Source organism: Trichechus manatus, unplaced genomic scaffold (genome assembly GCF_000243295.1).
Source record: "Trichechus manatus latirostris isolate Lorelei unplaced genomic scaffold, TriManLat1.0 scaffold00030, whole genome shotgun sequence".
Taxonomy (NCBI): domain Eukaryota; kingdom Metazoa; phylum Chordata; class Mammalia; order Sirenia; family Trichechidae; genus Trichechus; species Trichechus manatus.
In genome coordinates this window covers 8078986-8100371 of record NW_004443966.1, presented here as the reverse complement: position 1 = coordinate 8100371, position 21386 = coordinate 8078986, and the positions used below count along the sequence as shown (strand labels likewise).

Genomic DNA, 21386 nt, shown 5'->3' with positions numbered 1-21386 from the left:
TGAGCCCCTTGTTGCAGTCACTGCCAATCCACCTCACTGAGGGTGTTTCTCTAATCTAGCGTTTGCCAAATATCCCTGATAAGAATCACATGGGGGTGACTGTTAGCCACACAGATTCCAGGGCCCCAGCCCAGACCCGGGCAGGCTTGGTGAGCTACAACAAGCACTCAGGTGAGTCTTCTTAGATCTAACTCATCCACATCCCTCTTTTAGCTTTTGGGGGCCCTTCAGTTAACTTAAAATCTAGTAACCTGGACCTCGCTTTGGGGTGAGGGCGCCTACAGAGCATATGCACAGAGGTGAAGGCTCTCCCAAACTTTTCCAAGTCCTGGTACAATAGGAAAACGGTAACACGTGTAGGGTCTGAGCTCTGGCAGCCCCAGAGGAGCTGAGGAAGGACAGAGAGCGTCACTGTCTCAACACACCTGTACCCGCAACTCAGCTCCTTGGTTAGAAAGCTCCTCCAACCTCATTAGTCCAGGAGTAAAACCAACTGGCACGCCATACAGCGCACCTCCCTACCGTTCTTAAGACGATCCAAAACAGACGTCGTCTCCAAGGGCAGATCAATGGACTAACCCTCCCTAACAAATAATAACTGATCACCATGTGCCCACAGCTTGCCTTACAGCCATCATCTCACTGATCTTTACAACTCCACCTCACAGGGATCAATCCTCTGCCCATTTTACTGATGAGGACACCAAGGCATACAAAGGATAAGTGACTTGCCCAAGGTCACTGTAAGTGGAGGCCACAGTGTGACAGGCTGCCACAGCATGCCTGTGACCTTTTGCCACCCTCATCCCTCTTCTGATTTCCTTTTATGCATCCTGTCCACTCATACCTCCCAGACTGTGTACTTCTCAGGAGGGTAGGGCTCTGGCCCATTTTTGTCTCGGCCTGTACCTAATACCAAAACCCAACCCCTTGCGGAGGAGTCGATTCCAACTCGTAGCAACCCTACAGGACAAAGTAGAGCTGTTCCACAGGGTTTCCAAGAAGTGGCTGGTAGATTGGCACTGCCAACCTTTTGGTTAGCAGGTGTCATGGATTGAACTGTGTCCCCCAAAAATATCTGTCAGCTTAGCTAGGTCATGATTCCCAGTATTGTATGATTGTCTACCATTTTGTCATTTGATATGATTTCCTATGTGTTGTAAATTCTGTCACTATGATGTAATGAGATGGATTAGTGGCAGTTATATTGATGAGATCTACAAGATTACATAGTGTCTTAAGCCAAACTCTTTTGAGATACGAGAGAGAGAAGACAGCAGAGAGACAGGGAGACCTCATACCACCAAGAAAGCAGCACCAGGAGCAAAGCACGTCCCTTGGACCCAAAGTTCCTATGCAGAGAAACTCCTAGACCAAGGGAAGATCGATGACAGGGACCATACTCCAGAGGTGATGGAGAGAGAAGTCCTTCCCCTCGAGCTGAGGCCCTGAATTTGGACTTGTAGCCTCCTAGACTGTGAGAGAATAAATTTCTGTTAAAGCCATCCACTTGTGGTATTTCTGTTATAGTAGCACTAGATAAGTAAGACAGCAGGCGTAGCTCTTAACCACTGTGCCACCAGGGCTCCTGCACCTAATAGACACCCAGAAAAATACTGCCTCCCCAAATACCAACTGAGATAATGCAGGAAGAACAGTTTTCAAACAAGTATGAAACAAAGAGGGCTCTACGGGTGACATCTGCATCACAAAAGGAAGATCTGCAAACTAATTCATAAAGAGGATGGCTAAAGTTAACAAGTTCTCCTGATGCATTTTTTTGGTCAGGTTTATTGATATATAATTACATAAAAGGAGCCCTGGTGGCAGAATGGTTAAGCACTCAGTTGCTAACCAAAAGGTTGGCAGTTCGAACCCATCCAATGGCCCCGTGGAAGACAGCCTGGCCATCTGCTCCCGTAAAGATTACAGACAAGAAAACCCTATGGGGCAGTTCTACTCTGTCAAATGTGGTCACTATGAGTCGGAATCTACTCGAAGGCACCCAACAACAATTACAAAAAGTAAAACTCATCCTTCAAGTGTATGGTTTTATAAATTTTGACAGTCTCTTCTGCATTTAAAACAGCTTATTATATCTCTAACTTTTCAAGAACACATATTATATAAAGTGACATGGGCACGTATGGCCTCATGATCCAAAATTAATTTTAGCTCCCCTTTCTAAAAGTGCAGGTCACCATTCCGCCTAAAAAAAGAACACAGAACTGAAAATTTTGCCTCCAGGGAAAAAAATCGATTTGCAGAAAAATCTGCAAAGCATGAAGCATGGATTATCCACAGCATGGTCAATGCAATGGAATCTCCTTTATAACAGCAAAGAGAGTTCCTCCTCCCAACCTCCCCCTCCCATATGAAAGCATTTACTAATTTGGGGTTTTTTTTTTGGTATGAATATGGAGCCCAAGAACACAAACATTATTTCTACCAAAGGTCATCCTTTAACCACCTGTGCAGTTCAAAACCACAAAGCCTCCTTGAATCAACTCCAAAACCTCTAATGTATTTCACATACTATCAATACTCCGAAAGAATTTACCTGGACAAGGAACATAACTTTTTTTAAGACTTCTCTTAAAATGATTGCATGAGCTTATGTAAAAAGGGGGGGAGGGGAGGAGATTATTCAAAAAGAAATATAACAATTTATTAAAATTATAGCTCTGCTGCAGAATGAGGTCTTTGTAATTTCAGACTGGACAACAGCATTACAAGCCAGAAAACAGGAACAAATACCACTGTAAACAATTTAAAAGTAAAACATATAAGCGGTCCCTAAGCCCAAGCTCACTGGCACCCAAACTTTAATGCACGGCTTCAAACCAGTTCATTGTGGTTCAAACTCCTGCTGAGAATTTGCATTTCCATCCCCAGATATACTGAATCAGGATCCACATATTAACAAGATTCCCCAGGTGATTCTTATGTATAATAAATTTTGAGAATCACTGTTCTACTAGTGGTTCTCAGAATTGGTCCCTAAGCAGCAGCATTAGCATCATCTGGGGACTTTTTAGAAATGCAAATTCTCAGCAGGGGTTCAAACTGGAATGAACTGGTTCAAAGCCCTGCTTTAATACACATAACAATCATCTGATTATGAAAACTACAAATTCTTGGGCCCTACACAGACCTACTAAATCAAAATCTCCGGGGATTAGATTTGGACATCTCCAGTCCTTAACCAGAATTCTAGGTGATTATGACAGTGGTGATCCCAGGACCATGTTCTAAGAAACACGGCCTTAGCTAAGAGACAGTGTATTTTGTTAAATAATCGCTACAATGAAAAGTCAAGATAGTGAAATGATTAAGGCAATGGTCCTGAGTATAGGTTATAATCCTCGGGCTAATGGCCAAGGCTTAGACATTATCTTAGATAGCTAGTGCTGCTAGAACAGAAATACCACAAGTGGATGGCTTTAGCAAACAGAAGTTTATTCTCTCACAGTCTAGTAGGCTAGAAGTCCGAATTCAGGGTGCCAGCTCCAGGGGAAGGCTTTCTCTCTCTGTTGGCTCTGGGGGAAGGTCCTTGGCATCAATTTTCCCTGGTCCAGGAGCTTCTCAGCACAGGGACCCTGGGTCCAAAGAATGTGCAATTCTCCTGGCTCTTGTTCTTGGTAGTATGAAGTCCCCCTGTCTCTTTGCTTGCTTCTCTCTTTTATATCTCAAAAGAGACTGACTTAAAACACATCCTAATATTGTAGATTGAGTCCTGCCTCATTAACATAAATGCCTCTAATCCTACCTCATTAACATCACAAAGATAAGATTTACAGCAAATAGGAAAATCACATCAGATAACAAAATGGCGGATAATCACACAATACTAGGAATCATGGCCTAGCCAAATTGATACACATATTTTTTGGGGACACGAATCAATACATGACAGATATCTTTTAATTATTCAGAGACCCTGTCATTGTAATATCAACAGATGAATGACACAGTGACAAACCTTCATTAATTGTGGGCTGCCAGGCACAATGCTGCTCCAAGGGTGGTCTCCACACCAGCAGCTTCAGCAACACCTGGAATTTTGGGTCCCACCCCAGACCCACGGAAAGACAATCTCTGGAAGTAGGGCCCAGGAATCATATTTTTTAATTTCTCCAGGTGATTTTTCTGTACTGTGCATGCTCTAGCATATTTTGGTTAATACATTTCATAATGATAAATACTTAATAATTACAATTTTTTATTTTTGCTTTTTTGATAAAGTTCACAGTGTTGATTAGTTACAATACCCTCTCAATTTATCCCCAGGGCCCCTCCCCACCCTCTGTGCAATATGCATCTGTGCTGCACAGAAAGTTCAAGCCAGGTTAATTTTTCCATTAGTTTAGGGGCAATCAGCATGACCCTAAAAGCCACTGGCTACGTGGTCTAAAGTCAGGAAGGGTGTGCGTCAGGGCTGTATCCTTTCATCATACTTATTCAATCTATATGCTGAGCGAATAACCGGAGGCTGGACTGTATGAAGAAGAATGGGGCATCAGGATTTGTGGAAGACTCATTAACAACCTGTGTTGTGCAGATAACACAACCTTGCTTGCTGAAAGTGAAGAGGACTTGAAGCACTTATTGATGAAGACCAAAGGCCACAGCCTTCAGTACGGATTATACCTCAATGTAAAGAAAACAAAAATCCTCATAAATGGACCAATAAGCAACATCATGATAAACAGAGACAAGACTGAAGTTGTCAAGGATTTCGTTTTACTCGGATCCACGATCAACACCCATGGAAGCAGCAGACAAGAAATCAAAAGACGCATTGCACTGGGCAAATCTGCTGCAAAAGACCTCTTTAAAGTGCTGAAAAGCAAAGATGTCACCTTGAAGACTAAGGTGCGCCTGACCTAAGCCATGGTGTCTTCAATCGTCTCATATGCACGCGAAAGCTGGACAATGAATAAGGAAGACCAAAGAATTGACGCCTTTGAATTGCGGTGTTGGTGAAGAATATTGAATAGAAGGCCAGAATGAACAAATCTGTCTTGGAAGAAGTACAACCAGAATGCTCCTTAAAAGCAACAATGGCAAGACTACGTCTCACATACTTTGGACATGTTATCAGGAGGGATCAGTCCCTGGAGAAGGACATCATGCTTGGTAAAGTAGAGGGTCAGCAAAAACAGGAAGACGTTCAACAAGATGAACTGACACAGTGGCTGCAACAATGGGTTCAAGCATAACAATGATTGTGAGGATGGCACAGGACCAGGCAGCGTCTCGTTCGGTTGTATATAGGGTCTCTATGAGTTGGAACCAACTCGACGGCACCTAACAACAACGACAGCCGCTGGTACAGAGGCAGGATACTGTACAGGACAACAATCCCATCTGGCTCAACACTTTGTAATGCCCCCCAACTCCAATGAGCACCATCCCATAATGCCTCCTAGGGCCTCACAGGCAAGTCAGTCAACAAAAAACCAATGAGGATTTGGTGGTGGTGGTTTTTCCCCCTAAAATATCGTGTGCATGGTAGAGTGCGTTAGATCTCCCATTTTGGAGTGTATCCAAACCTCCTGGAGAAACTTATTTAAAAAAAAATACAGGTTCCTTGGTTGCAACCTCTGTTTCCGATTCAGTAGTTTTCCACAGGGCCCCCCCTCCCCTAAATCTGAATTTCTAATGAACTGCCCAGGAGACTCTCACATATATCAAAGTTTGAGGATCACTGGTCTCCTGGGAGAAACCTATGATCTCGATAGAAAACCTGAGCTTGAGTAAATTTACCCTGTATTCAGTGTATAACCCAGCTACACGTAGCGTCCTCAAAGTAGAAGGAGTAACACCTGCCTCACAGCGTCGTCAGGACAGCAATACACGTGCAAGGCCTTAGTAAAACAGAGTGTCAAGTATATGCCAGAGTTCCGCAACAATTACCAACGAGGGTACCCTTAGCCTAAGAAGGTAACTTCAGTAACAAGCCTTCTGTGTCACACTCTGATTTTCAGACCCAAGACAGCCTGACCTTGTGTCAGCTTTTAATTCAAGAGAAAAGGGCCCTTCTCCTGCCCCTTTGTAAGGGGCACTTGGCCACCCGATGCCTCTCAATTCCGCAGGCCTCGTTCTAATGTCTTTCCCAGGTACATTTATGAAGCACCATACAAACTGCTCGTCAGCTCCTCAGAGAGCCAGCTCTGGGGGGCAAGGTCTCATTGTGCAGTCTCGAGCCTGCAGCGACTGTCACAAGATGGAGGCCCCGAAACATCTGCAAACGCACCAGCAGAACCAGGAAGTGACTGACCCTCCTTCTTCATAAAACCACCCATCCCGCACGGTCTAGTCACACTCACGTTTCCTCCTGTCAAAGCTGCACGCAGGGCCAGCTCTAGCTTCCCACCAGCTTGTCTGAGGCTAAATCCGTACCCCAGCCCAGAGGTGCCCTCAGCACTCAGGCACCCAGGGACCCTAATAAAGATGACCCATAAAAGCCCCCGAGGAGATGATTTTCTCAAAGGGGATGCAGCTTTCATTCTCTAGAAAGTAGGACAAAACACGTTGGGAAGGTGTCAGGAAATTAAATTCCCCAAGAAAATAAAAAGCCCTTTCTATATGCATTAAAAATGGAATCCTACAGGGTCTTACTGAGTAACCAGCGGGGTGGGGGGTGTGGGGGTGGAGGGGTGCGGGAGAGCAAGGAGCAAACGGCGGTGCAGGCAAGATGGTTGTCTTGCATCAGAAAGAAGCCTCATCTGTACAGCGTGCAAGGCCAGCTGGGCTTTGCCCTGCAGGGTGACTGTCCCCAGTCCCAGTCTGCCTTCACCCCACACACAGCCACTCTGGGCAACCTCTCCTGAGAGCCTCCCTGATCCAGCTGCCATCAGGTCAACTCCAACTCATGACGACCCCATGTGTGTCAGAGTAGAACTGTGTTCCACAGGGTTATCAATGGCTGATTTTTTGGAAGTAGATCACTAGACCTTTCTTCTGAGGTGCCTCTGGGTGGACTCGAACCACCACCCTTTCAGTTAGCTGCCCATCACATTAACTATCTGTACCACCCAGGAACTCCGGAGCCTCCCTAAACCAAATCAAACCCGTTGCCAATGAGTCAATTCCGACTCATAGTGACCCTATAGGACAGAGGAGAACTTCCTCATGGGATATCCCAGGAGCAGCTGGTGGATTCGAACTGCTGACTTTTTGGTAAGCAGCCAATCTCTTAACCACTGCACCACCAGGGCTCCAGGAGCCTCCCTAAGGAGCTTCAAAAACCTGTGTCCAGGCCCCACCCTCAGAGATGCTGATTCAGTGAGTGGCTGAGGTTCAGGAAGCTGCATTTTTAACAGGCTTCCCAGGCAGTTCTAACAACAGCCCCGAATTAAAGGCAGGAGCCTGCAGGACATGGAGCCCTGGTGGCACAGTGGTTAAGAGCTCGGCTGTTAATCGAAAGTTGGCAGTCGGAATCCACCAGCTACTCCTTGGAAACCCTATGGGGCAGTTCTACTCTGTCCTACAGAGTCGCTATGAGTCGGAATCGACTCGAGGGCCAGGGGTTTGGTTTTTTTTGGGTTTGCAGGATGTGCTGAGAAAAGAAGGAACCTGGTGGTAGTCAGGAAACTGGGATTCTAGTGCAAGCTTTGCAAAGCGGTCTCACTCTTCCTGGCCTCAGTTCTTTCCCTGTCAAGGGGAAAGGCTGACCTCCAGCCATTCAGGCCTCCTTTCTTTAAAATACATACATATATATATATATATTTATATATGTACACTGGTAATAAAAATAAACATCCCTCGAATTCCTCTAAAACATCTCACAATGACATCTGTCCTTCCTTCTTGGGTACACTAAACCCAACTGCTCTGTAGCAGCCCCTCAGGGGGACCCTCACTTGACATCTTACTCAGGGTCCAGTGACTTTAACCCCACAGAGGAGGGGCCGGGAGCACTAAGCCCAGTAGAGAGCCCTTCAAGGAGAAAATAAAGCCTCTTAAAGTGTCTTGGATGTAATCTCTGAAACCCAGGAGTAATCCCCACTCTCCTTCGAGGATCTGCCATGCATGACCTCCGGCCACACTCAGGACGTATCTTCAGTTACATCAACTGGGTCCTAGACACAGGTGCCAAGTAATTAGATGGACTGGCTGTCCTGAGGCAACACAGAAATGAGAAGAAAGGACTTCAATGCCAAGCTTCCCTTTATCTTGGATGCTTAAGAGAGCAGAGCTGAAGGGCAGCACTGAACATCACCACTCACCTGCAGGAATTCACTCCTCCACATGCTCAACCACTCTGAGATGGAGGAGACATCCCTCCCATGTGGTCAAGTGATCTCTGAGGATGAGCGACTCACCATCACAGTTCAGCAGATCATTGAGGTCAACGACCAACACTTCAGACAAGTCAATTTACCGTCTTTAACCAGCAACAAAAGTTACAAAGTAGACTACTTAAGTACCGCTCTTCAAAGATAAAAATGAGAGAAGTGAGCATCCGTCTCAGTCCAGTTGTCCTCTGCGGGTGCCTTCTGTCATTCAACAAGTATTCAACAAGGATGTGCTTCATTCATTCAACACTTGAAGCCTTAACTCTCTACGTGTGACGGAAAATATGGCACCCATGAAACACTGCATTTCCACCTTAGCCCAGGCTAACCTCTGGAACCAGCAAGCCTTCTTCATCAATTCCTTATTAAAATAGTTTTGCTGGTGAGTACTTACTATGTGCTGGGCATTGTTCCAGGCACTTGTAGAAACCGCAACAGAGGTTGTATCTTTCATGGAGCTTTTATGCTAATGCCTCAAAACAGACAATAAATGAATCACATAAATATTATCCAAAAACCAAACCAACGGCTGTTGAGTCAATTCTGACTCACGGCAACCTGGTGTATGCCAGAGTAGAACTGTGCTCCAAAGGGTCTTCAATGGCTGATTTTTCAGAAGTAGACTGCCAGGCCTTTCTTCCAAGGTGCCTCTGAGTAAACTCAAACCACCAACCTATCAGCTAGCAGCCAAGCACCTAACTGTCTACACCACCCAGGGGCTCCTGTATAATATCAGGGAATGGTAAATGACAAAAAAAAAAAAAAAACAAGAAGGAGAGACTTGAGAGCAGGCACTGGGGAATGTCAAGGAGATCTCTGAGGAGGTGATACTGGGACAGATTCCTAAATGAAATCGGAGAGAGTGCCTCCAACTTTTAGAAGCCAGGAAGACAAGCTCCAAAAGAGCTGAAGCTGGATCGGCCAGGGAGGTGGGAGAACCAGGAAGGGGCATGTCATGGAAGCCGGGTGAAGAAAATGTCCTGAGGAGAGCGCCATCAGCTGGCTCAATGCAGCAGAGAGGCTGGAGATGACAACCAAGAGCTGGCCACTGGCTTTGGCCACCTGGATGTCACTGGTACCTTAAGAAGGGTGGTTTTGATGGAGGGGTGGAGCAAAAGCCAAGTGAAAGTGGATTCAAGAATGAGAGGTGAGGAAATGGAGTCTGACTGCCTGACAATTCCTTCAGAAATATTTCCTGGGAAGGGAGTGGAGGAATCTAAAAAGCACCGACCAGGATATAGAGTCCCCAGTGTCTTGTGTTGCTGCGTTTTTCCTTCAGATGAGAGACATGACAGCATGCTTCTGATGGCAGTTATTCACTGGAGAGGGGGACACTGATGATGCAGAGGGAGAGGAGATACCTGCAGGATTAGAGATTGGGGAACCAACGCCCACCACCGCAGGAGAAGGCAGCATGCATGACTAGAGCTACCGGCAGGTTCACAGATTTTGCACAGGAAGATGAAACCAGTTTCTCATTGCTTCCTTTTTCTCAGTGAAATACGTTAGGTCATCATCTGATAGTGAGGAGGTGATGGAAACGCGGTGGACCCGGATGTCATAAATCAAAGATGAGAGGCTGCAGATGGCTGCGTTTTCTCTCCCCAGGTTCAGCAGCTAGGGCAGAAGCAGCGTGGGCAGAGGGTGCAGTGTAACCAGGTTGGGGCTTTCTCAGGAAAGAAAGGTGAAGAGAGAGAGCAAAGGGAGCCGAGGGTGTTTGCAAGGGTCTGAGCTGAGCACAGGTAAAATGAAAAAAGAGGGGTGATGGACAAAGAAAAAGTGGAAGGGTCACCAGGTCAGAAACCCTCATGAGGGAAAGACCAGGTGGACTTGGATACTGGAGGGATGAGACGAAAGAGAGAAGACGAGGGATCCCTGTCAAGATGGTAGCAGCAGTGGTACAGTTATTGGCACTGATAAGGTCTACAGCTATGTTTTTCAAATGATGTTCTACAACTTTGGTGGGTAGTGAAATCAATTTAATGGGTCACAGCCAGCATTTTTTTAATGAAATAGAAAGTACAAAAGCACATTATACCTAGCAAGGTAAGTACCGTGTTTGAAATTTTTGTTTCAATTATATGTGTGTGTTTGTACTGGGTCATCGCATAAGATGTACTTCTCCTATGCACAGAGGTTAAAAAAACTAAAAAACTTCACAGACACTAGTTTCAGGCAGCATTTCTCAACCTTGGCACTACTGACATTTTGGACCATATTAATTCTTTATTATAAGGGGCTGCCATGTGCTTTACAGGATGTTAGCAGCATCATCCTTGGCCTTCACCCACTAGATGCTAGCAGCACCAATCTCAAGTTGTAACAACCAAAAATGCCTCCAGACACTGCCCAGTGTCCCATGGGGAGCAAAACCTCTGAGAACCAGTGGTCTAGGGAAAACCGTGGGAGGGATGGCTGAAGTGGGGAAGAGGAAAAGATAACTGAAAAAGAGTTGGTCACAGGACTGAGAGGCTGGGAGCTGGAGCAACGATTTATATGGATGTTCCAAAAAAACCAAACTCACTGCCATCAAGTTGATTCCAATTCATAGTGACCCTAGAGGACAGAGGAGAACTGCCCCATAGGGTTTCCAAGGAGTGACTGGGGGATTTGAACTGCCACCCTATTGAGTAGCAGCCATCAGGGCTCCTGGGATACAGCACAAGGATCTACAAAACAGAGGTGGCTGCTTCCTGTAATCCAGTGGTTCTCCAAGTGTGGTCCCTGACCAGCAAGATCAATGTCACCTGGGGACTTGTTAAACATGCAGGTTCTCAGCCCCCACCCACCCAAGCCCTACTGAATCTGAAACTCTGGGCTTTAACAAGCCCTTCAGGTGATTCTGATACATCCTAGTTTGGGAACCACAATTCTAAACAATGGTTTTCAGACTGTGCAGCAGAGTTCTGGCCTCCCACCAGGATTCACAAGGGTCACACGGTAGGCCATTTAATGTGGATGGAGGTTCCACTGCTTTTCAAAGTGTGGTTTCAGTTGTAACTGCCAAGAACTCATAAATCTTATCAAGGTTTCAAAAGTCACATTAAGAGGCAGGATTGACAGTGGCCCAATTTGCTCAACAAGCGACCGGGTAGAAAGAGACCTGGGTGTGCATGCCAGCACAGCCATTCAACAGCACCTCCCCGGGCCCCAGATGAGAAAACGATGTTTGAGGGGATGCTGCTGCTCTCCAGGAAGACCCTTCAACTGGCCAGATGCCCACTGGTCTTCCCTCAGGATGGGATCCGGGAAAGTCAAGAAAAAGAAGAATGCTAAGAGCCTTCACGCTCTCCTTTTCAGCACTATCCCAGAGGCAGATCCAGAAGTAAACAGCTTTTCCTGAAGCCATTCTTTACCTTGAAGAGATCTGTTGTCATTGTTGTTGTTAGGTGGTGTTGTTAAGTACAACAGAACAAAACACTGCCCGGTCCCGCACCATCCTCACAATCACTGCTGTGTTTGAGCCCACTGTTACAGCCACTGTGTCAATCCATCTCCTTGCGGGCCTTCCTCTTTTTCAATGACCCTCTACCAAGCATGATGTCCTTCTCCAGGGACTGGTCCCTCCTGGTAACATGTCCAAAGTATGTGAGACGAAGTCTCGCCATCCCCACTTCTAAGCAGCATTCTGGCTGTGCTTCTTCCAGGACAGATTTGTTCATTCTTCTAGTAGTCCATGTTCTTTGCCAACACCATAATTCAAATGCGTCAGTTCTTCTCTGTTCTTCCTTATCCATTGTCTAGCTTTTGCACACATATGAGGCAACTGGAATTATGGCTTGGGTCAGGCACACCTTAGTCCTCAAAGTGACATCTTTGTTTTTTAACACTTTAAAGAGGTCTTCTGCAGCAGATTTACCAAATGCAAAAGGGGGGGGGGTCTACTAAAAATTGGGAAATCTCAGGATTTTAGAAGATCATTAACTGAAAGATTCCAAAGAGATAAGAGATTGCTGTAGAGGGCATCAGGGAAAGCAAGTGTGATATTTCCCAGTCTTAATTTCCAAATGGTTCCTGATGAGTTTCCTATCCCTTAACCAATTAATTCTTTTAAAGTGTTTTCATATAGAAAAGCAAGCTTGTTGAATAAATCAACCAGTTGGGATATATACAGAGAAAAGTATTCATTGCCCCCTCCACACCCCAATTTTAAACATTAACTTTGCTGTGTCCTTCCACATCTTTCCCCAAGTCATAGACGTAGGGCGGCTTCTTTGTTAAATCAGAAATAGATCACACTATATACAGTACTGTATAACTCGCTTTTTTAATATATCATGGACAGTCCTCACAAAATAATCCATAGTATGGATGTACCGTATTTTGTTCATCCTACAGATGGGCATTCGTGTTCTTCTAGTTTATTTACCTTAACTGTGCTACAATAAGCATCCTCACGCACACACCCTTACATGCAGGTGTTTTATTTCTGTAAAACGGGCCCCAAATGTGGAACTGCTGGGTCATATGGTATGCACATTCTGGACGTTCACAGAAATTGTCTGCTTTCCCGACAGGTTATGCAATTTACACTCCCAACAACGGTCTGAGAGATTCCCCTACACCCATCTAGAAGTGGACTTTATCAACCTTTTAAATGTATGTCAGTCTGGGGGACAGAAAACTACTCTCGCTTTGCTCGTCATTTGCATTTCCCTGAGAATCTTTTCATATGTTTATACTATTTGCATCTCTTTAGTGAACTGCTGGTTCACGTTCTTGCTCTTCTGTCTACTGTGCTGTCCTTCAAATCCACTGCAGTGAAGTCGATTCGGACTCACAGGGACCCTATAGGACAGAGGAGAACTGCCCCATAGGGTTTCCAAGGCTGTAAACCTTTACAGAAGCAGACTGCCACATCTTTCATGGAGCTGCTGGTTAGCAGTCGATCACTTTAACCACTGTGCCACCATGGCTCCTTCAAGTTGAAGTACTTGTCCTTCAAGTGCTATTTCATCATGCACTGTGCCCCCCCCCTTCCAATCTAGTAGATATATAAAGTACAAGATATCATCCTTTTGGAACACAGTGTGTGGGATGAGGGCAGGGGATGTCTTCTTAGCATAAAGCAAATAGCAACCCCTCAGAAACATTTGCTGAACAAGTAGCAGACACAGAGAATTCTGCCTCTTAAAACAGTATTAACTAACGGAGTAAAAGGGAAATAGCCATTACTTGTCCTACATACTCAGAACATCAGTCTGGCTGAAATTAAATTGTTGGTGAAGAGAAGAACAAAACCATGGTCTTGGCACTGCCTCTGAAAACCCACTGTGAAACAGATGGCAAAAGAGCCCAGTCCTCGTGCAAAGCTCTGGACTCCCATAAGGAAAGGCGCTCACAGCAAAAGAGCCCAGTCCCCGTGCAGAGCTCTGGACTCCCATGAGGAAAGGCGCTCACAGCAAAAAAGCCCGGTCCCCGTGCAGAGCTCTGGACTCCCATAAGGAAAGGCGCTCACAGCAAAAGAGCCCAGTCCCTGTGCAGAGCTCTGGACTCCCGTAAGGAAAGGCGCTCACAGCCCAAGCCATTTTGCACCCAGCTTTGCCCACCAGCTGTCATTCAAATGGCATCTGCCACTGAGCCAAAGGTTGTTAGCATGGTCAATGGATAAAAGGGAATTACCTTAAAGATTCACTTCAAAATGTCTGGGTTTTCTGCCCCCCACCCCAAGAATTTTTTTGCCTTTCACACTCTCCAGCTTTTTGGGAGAGGTGTATGGAGCCGGCGGGGGAGTTCAGCAGAGTTCAGATTCCTTAACTCTCTTAACTTTAGGCAAAACATCTGGTTATACCCACCATCTATCCCCATTATTTGTAACAGTTTTGTTTGGCTTATGTTTTCACCAGTGTCCTCATTAAATATAAATGTAAAAGAATTAAGAAGTTCTAGGGGAAACTATTATAATAAAAAAGGCACCAGTTGGGTGTGTTAAGCTGTAATTCTGGCCCTGCCTATTATATTTTCCTTCTTTTCTTTAACATTTTCTGTACCCAATAAAAATAACTTTGAATTATTTAACTCTTTTTTAGTACTTCCTGTATTGGTCAAACACCACCCAAAATCTCCAAGAAAACAATGTGACTCAAAAGTTCTAGAGTAGTGATGTCAGATCACAAGTTTTAGACACTGTCCCAAGATCTGAGCACACCACACACTCACCACAATACACACACCACACACCACCGTTTTAAATGCATAGGCGCTTTTCAACGTTTGAAGTTACAAAATCATCTTAACAGGAAAAAACAATGCAGGAACTCTTACCAAGCCATGAAGATACATAACAAGAAATCAGGCAAGAGGCAACAAAACAAAGCACAATTTATAACTTTGTTAAAAGAGGCATAAAAAATAGGTAACTACTACGGTACTAAATGGGAATCATTATTAGAGTGTTCAATACATTTCTTTTAAAAAAAATGTATCTTATTTAACTTAGTAATTCAAATATAATATTTGATACATACATAAGAATATATGTGTATATATGTAGTTATAAAACATAATACTAAAATCAGCCCATCTTCAGATGGTTTCGTTAGTATCATTATTAAACATTTATATTTTTCACCACCTGTAAAGGAGCCCTGGTGCCACAACAGTTAAGAGCTCAGCTGCTACCCAAGACGTTGTTGGTTCAAACCCACCCAGCACCTCCTCAAGAGAAAGACCTGGCAATCTGCTTTCATAAAGATTACAGCCTAAGAAACTCTATGGGGCACTTCTACTCCATCACATAGGGTCACTATGAGTCAGAATCACCTTGACAGTACATAAGGACACCATCACCTGTAACCATCCCTAACTGCTCCTAGGAACCAACGATCTGCTGGGGGTAAGGGGTGGAGGAGTGGGGGTGGGGGGATCTGTATAATTTTGATATGTAAAAGGTATTGGATTGGAAAATAATATGCATACACACTCCTATTCCTAAAACCTAACTCCACCTGAAAATACTCTAGGCAACAGTGTTGGAGAAACTTGAACAAACAGGTTCGGCGTAGATGGACTCAAGCCACACACACAACCTATATGCCTTTGCAGACTGTCCCCAGGCACTCATTCAACAGAGTCAAGAAAGTTCACACTCCTTTTGGAGACAGAAGCACCACAGTGCCAAAAATAGACTCTAAAAACTCTTGAGTTTCTCCTTCCTGGCCTCAGTGGGTAGGAAGGCACAGAGAGGCCAGTGGCTCCCCCAAGTCTGAGGAGCCCTATGTTTCCCTGATTCAAGGTACCACTTCTAAGACTGGAAACTTCCCAAAAGGGATGGAGGCTTTCGGCAGTTAGCTGTGCTAACTTGGGAGAAATGTATCCGGCTCAGGGTGTTTTCCACTATTCTACGCCTCAGTGAAAAACAAAATAGCATTCACGCAGGTACCACTCCTGTACTCAAGGCCACTTGTCACACCCACCGCCCCTCCTCCGCATCTGCGCAGATGTCCCACTTCAGCGGTACTGGAACTGAGGATGTTGGCAGCTCAATGGCTGACCATGGTATCAATGGCACTTTCTGAAGGGATCAGAGAGGAGCAACCTAATCCCTGACACCACAGGGCACATCTAGAGGAAACGCCTTGCCAGGTTTCTCTGGCCCTTCCAGCCTCTCCAAAGATGAAGACCCCAAGGGCTCACATGACCTCGAGACAATCATTTCAGTAAGACGCCAAGGAGAAAGGCGGGCAGGTTGCCGCACACAGCTGATTCAGGGCAACAATCACGACCTTCCACTGCCCCTTCGCAAAGCGGACACAATTTATTTCAAAATTCGAGATTCCTCCTTGCACCACTCCTAAGAAGGCGTTCACCCCAAGCTCTGCAGAAGAGAGGATAGCGTGCAACCTGAGGAACGCCACACACAACTCAGCATACCCAGGTACTGTTGGAAGTCAAAGTAAGGGCTACTTAAGAACGGCAGGGTGCTTGTAAATTACATCAATTTGGGGGTCCATTTCTCCAGGAAAGCACCACTACCCTCTTGTCTTTAATGACACTGACAACTGTCGTTCGTTCCTCTCTTATCCTCTGACAATAAACAGAGGTTAGTTTTCACTACGAGACGCAGGGTCTCTGGCCCAACTCTCTTTCCCCAAGCCACCGCAGCTCTCCACGAGCAGCGAGAATCCAAGTTTCCCCCATGCGTCCCTTGAAGCCCCAACTTCTGGAAACGCTCCCCTTTCCTCGCCTCCACGGGCTGGCATCGCGGCGAGGGCCGACCACGCAGCCGCCGGTGCTCCTACTGCTGCGGCCGCCGCTGCAGCCGAGGCGGCGACTCGAGGCTCCGGCCGGTGGGCGGCCCCCGGCGACCGCAAGCCAGGCCGCCGCCCCAGAGCCGGGGTGCGTCCTCTCCCGCAGGGATTGAGACCCCGCGGCCCGCACAGGCCAGCCCCGGCGCCCGGAGGGACGCTGCCAGCCGCACAGCTCCGCAGAGCCGCCCGGCAGCCGTCGCGGCGGGGGAAAGGGGCGTGTTCCCTGCGCCTCGGCGCCCGAACCCTGCGTCTCGGCAGGAGAGGAGAAGAGGGCCAGCCGACTGCGCTACCCCTGACGGCGGCTCTCGGCCTCCGGCCCCGGCCGGGCGGGCCTGGCGACGCGCCGCAGCCCGCGCGCCCTTGCGGGGACAGCCGCGGCGAGCGCTCTGCGCGGCCGCCTCCGCCTGCCTCGGCGCGCAAACTTTCCCGGCGAAAGCCGCTGCTGCCTGTCTGCGGGGCGCCGCGTACCCCCGGGTCCCAGACACCGTTCGCCCCCTCCCCTCCGCAGCCGAGACCCACTGAAAATATGGCGCCCTCAAATGTCGTGCCTCGGTCCCCCAGGAATCCCGAAACGACAGTCTCCAGGTGCCCCGGCTCCCAGTGCGCGCGAAATCTCAGCTTTTGGCCGGGGGAGCAGAGGGCGCCGCTCGGCCAGTACGAGCCCAGCGGCACCGAATCCAACGCCTGCCCCTCGCTCGCTGTCGGGCCGGCGCTGCCCTCGTCCCTCAGCGGCCAGCAGTCTGCGGGCGGCGAGGTTTCCAACTAGAGCGGAGTCAAGTGATTGCCAGGTTTGAGTCGAGGGCCGAATTAGGGGCTCCGCACCGGGGGGGCTGGCTTTGCCCGAGCCGCGGCCGGAGACTTGTTTGCAAAGTGGGGCTGGAGTCCGGGCGGCCAGTGCTGGAATGAAGGCGCTCCGCCCGCGCCAACTCTCCTGGCGTGGGGGCCGGCAGGGCCGAGGGGACACTCCATGCAGGCGGGGCCGCTTTTCAAAGCCCGGTTACCGGAAACCCAGGGGAGCCCCGAAGGGGACCAGCTGCCCACCGTCAGGAATCCGCTCGCGGGCGCCGGCTGCGAGGCTGTTTGCCAGCCGCTGCGCCCGGGTCGAGTGCAGTGCAACATACATGTGCAGTAGACAGGTGCATTCATTTTATTTTATTTTATGTTTCTGCAAAAAACCCTCCTAGAACAGCAAACCTGAGAGCTTTGCGGGGTTTTTTCCCTGTATTTGGCGTCTCTCACGAGATGCAAAAGGAAAGAAAAACCACCCACATTTTCCTTGGGTAAAGGGGAAGGAAAAGACACGAGAAATTCATGCAACGTGCACGCAGCCGGGGGAAGGGGAAACCCGAGCGATCCGAGCGGCTTACCGGGGGATGCATTTACTGTCTCATGGCAGAGCGTCCGCCCCGGAGTGCAGCCTGCGTCCCCCCGCGCGCCCGGCCACCGCTCGGCTCCCGCGGCCGCCTCAGCGCTGCCGCCGCCGCTGACTCCCGGCGCCCAACAAGAGCCAAGGGCGAGCGCGAGCGCACGGCCCGCGAGCGCCGGGAGGGCAGGAAGCGCGTCATCACTCAGGGACGGCGCGGCCTCGCGCGGCTCCGGCACGGCCCGGCGCGACACGACACCCGAGTTGGGCCGACACCGGTTCCCGGGAGCCCCTCCGAGGTCTTCCCCCTGGGCGAGGTGCTGGGACGGTCCGCGAGGAAGGCTGCCGCGGGGAGAAGGGGACGCAGGGTGACCCCGGCTTCCCAGAACTCGGGCTCTACTGTGTAAGAGGGAATGGGGGACCCCTGGGTCCGCAGAGTGCCTCTCCCTGGACCACTGGCCAGGCTCTGGAAGAAGGACGGAGTGGTCTCGAGAGGAGGACCGTGGCTGCGGTCAGGAACTTGGCAGCCGGGCTGCCCTTCTCAGCACACGTTGTGTGCTCGAACCCCGAAACCCTGGCTGGTCAAAGGTTACTTAGGAATTTAGAGACAGGCTATAGGGATGGGAGGAGCCCTGGTGGCGCAGTGCTTAAAGCAGTCGGCTACCGCCCAAAAGGTCAAGGTTTGAACCCACCAGTTGCTCTGCAGGAGAAAGATGTGGCTATCTGTTTCCAAATAAAGATTTACAACCTTGGAAACCCTACAGGGTCGCTCTGAGTCGGAATCGACTGGATGGCAGTGGGTTTGGTTTGGTTTGGTTTGGTTTGATAGGGATGGGAGCAGGGGTGTACTCTATTAATAAGAAAATAGAAATTTTTTCATGTGTATCATATGCTTGAATAAAGCCAATTTATTCAGCCTCTTACGTCTACACAGTCATTATGAAATGTAGGTTATTAAGAGGGCGAGGAGACAAATCACAATACACTATGCACCATATGATTGCATTTCTTTATAGGGTATGGAGAGAGGCAGAATAAACTAAGAATACGCAAAACGTTAACCTGAGCTCTCAGTGACTGGTGGAATTGTGGGTGATTTTTCTTTTCCTCCTTAGTTCTACTTTGTGATTTTTCTGTAAGAGACACACTGCTTTTGTAATTTCAACCAAAAAACAAAGTTTTTTTAAAGAAGAAAAGACCATAGAGGACTTCATTTTGTTTCTGTCCCACTACAGAATAACCAGGCTAAACCTCCCTTCCCGAGAAATAGGTAGCAAACCTCTTCAGTTCCTCCTAAGTGAGACTACGGCAACATCTTAGCGTTTCTCGGAGCGTGAAAGTGCTGTTGCTATAAACGAGCGAGCGAGCCGATTCTGTAAGTTGAAACTATCTTGAAGAAGTCCGTTTCGACATGGATAAGGCCAGACATTCTGAAAAGATTGGTGACAAGGTCATTAAATTAATGCCACCTAAATGGTCCCTTAGGTGCCTGGCAGAAAGACCACACTTTTTTTTTAGCCTAAATGCCAGTGTTTATGTAAGAAACTCGTTAAGAGGGAGAAGACAAATCACTTCTGAGGAAGTTTTCCTTCCACTTAGTCCTCAGTTCACAGGACTCATTGGCTTACTATCCAGCTTCTCAAAATAAGGTGGTGTGGTTTTGTTTGTTTTTTTCCCCCGACTCTGGATTTCAAGATTTTCCATCACTTAATCCCCCTCCTATTTCCCCCACACTTTTCCATTGCCCAGCAGTGAGATGCCATTCAGTATTAGAAGAGAAGCTTCATGAGAGCAAGGGTCTTGTCTGCATCTCTGGTGTCTAACTTGTTTCATAAAAATAACATTTGTTCCTTGTCTAGTTCCTGAGACACAGGTAGTTCCCAACATAGGACTCTGTCATTAAGTCAGTTCTGATGAAGTCGAATACCTCAATTTTTTTTTTTAGTTTTTGTTATTATTGCCTTTTATTATCAATATTATAAATCACAACATTGAACATTTGTGAGTGAACATCTGAGAATAACATTAGCAAATTTCATGCTGCAACATTGTATGTAGTACATATTACTTTCAATAAAATGTATAAAAAAAAACAGTCGTAAGAGTGGTTCATCACAAGTCGAATATATCAAAAATCGGAACTACCTGTATATGTAAAGTCATCTATCCTTTCCTATTAGACGGTCAGCCTAATCCTCTGATGGTAAAACCTTGTAAAATTAGAGCCTTAGTTTAGTCCAATAACCACTCTTTCAAAATAGCAACTAAATCCTAGGGCATTTAGAGCACTGGGGTGCGGGTATCTGAATACCTGTGGGTTACTAATCCAATTAGCATTATCTTGTGGCTCTCAGATCAAACTCCTTTCCTCAGAGAGGACGGACATCAATGCTAGAATTCCTTGCTTCAGCACTGGCTTCTAACCCATTGACTTTGGACATGTAATTTTATGGTGCCTCAGTTCCTGTAACCACTCTTACGACCTCAAAGCCATTTACTGTTTCTTCAGAAAAACCAACTCTTACTTAGTCTACGTGTAGAGTATTTTTCCAATAAAAGTAAAATTGATCTTACCGGTAGCGTGTCGTAACTGCTCTGAAATTGAGAACCCTCCTCTAGGCCTGAAAAGATCGTTATTTCCAAAGTTAGAATCAGCTACTAGTAGTCACAGTCTTTACTAGTCACAGTGGTCGTAGTTCATCGTAGACCAGCAAAAATCTGACTTCTTTTTAGCACGCTCACATTCCTGGGCATTGTCTGTACCTAGCAGGGGATAAACGTGGTGACAGTTTACCTTAGGATATCTAGGACCTGACATGAAACTCATTTCATCTACCTGTGGTTTTACCAAGCCTTCATGTTGTTCCTCTTCCTGCCAGGCAGATCATTAGAAACTGAAAATGCTTACGTTTTGTGTAAATAAAGAATGCAATATTTAGGGATGTAAGTCGAAGAGATAGCTTCCAAGCCACTTGTAATAAATACATCGGAACTAAAACCCATTTTTTCCCACAAGCTAAAGCTTTAATTACCGAACCAGATTGTTGTTTCTTGCTAAAGAGCCAGATGCTAAGAGATTGCTCTCCTTAGCCTTAACCTATTATTAACCTTAACTTCCTGGCTGGGGTCACCTTTGCTTAGTGTTCATACCTGAGCAAGTGAAACTGTGTCCACAAGGGCAAAAAGAAATTGCACCAAACATTTGTTCTGTTTCTATTTATAAAATCATCTTTGGTGCCATGTTAAAATATATTCTAGGGCTTCCTTGTTACCGTACACCAACAGTTCATAAATGTATTTTCCCCTTTCAAAAATCGTTTTTTCTAATCCCAGGAACAAGGTGGAGATGGAACCATGTTTTCTAAAAATTGCTTTCTGTAGCCCCATGCTCAGAACCAGAGATGGAAACAAGATACTCAGGCTTCTATTCTCACTCTACAGCTTTAGGTTTGTAGAAATCTCTCCATCTCT

At 46.9% G+C, this 21386-nt stretch overlaps 1 protein-coding gene across 1 annotated transcript in view; it reads right to left on the bottom strand.

Annotated features, from left to right (window-relative positions):
* The window catches only part of TLN2 (talin 2), a 479103-nt gene extending 461081 nt beyond the window's left edge, over window positions 1-18022 (bottom strand). Inside the window, exon 1 of the mRNA XM_023729855.1 lies at window positions 17920-18022. The gene's annotated coding sequence lies outside the window, so the exon portion shown is untranslated. The remainder of the gene's footprint in view (window positions 1-17919) is intronic.
* Between the last annotated feature and the right edge of the window lie 3364 nt (window positions 18023-21386).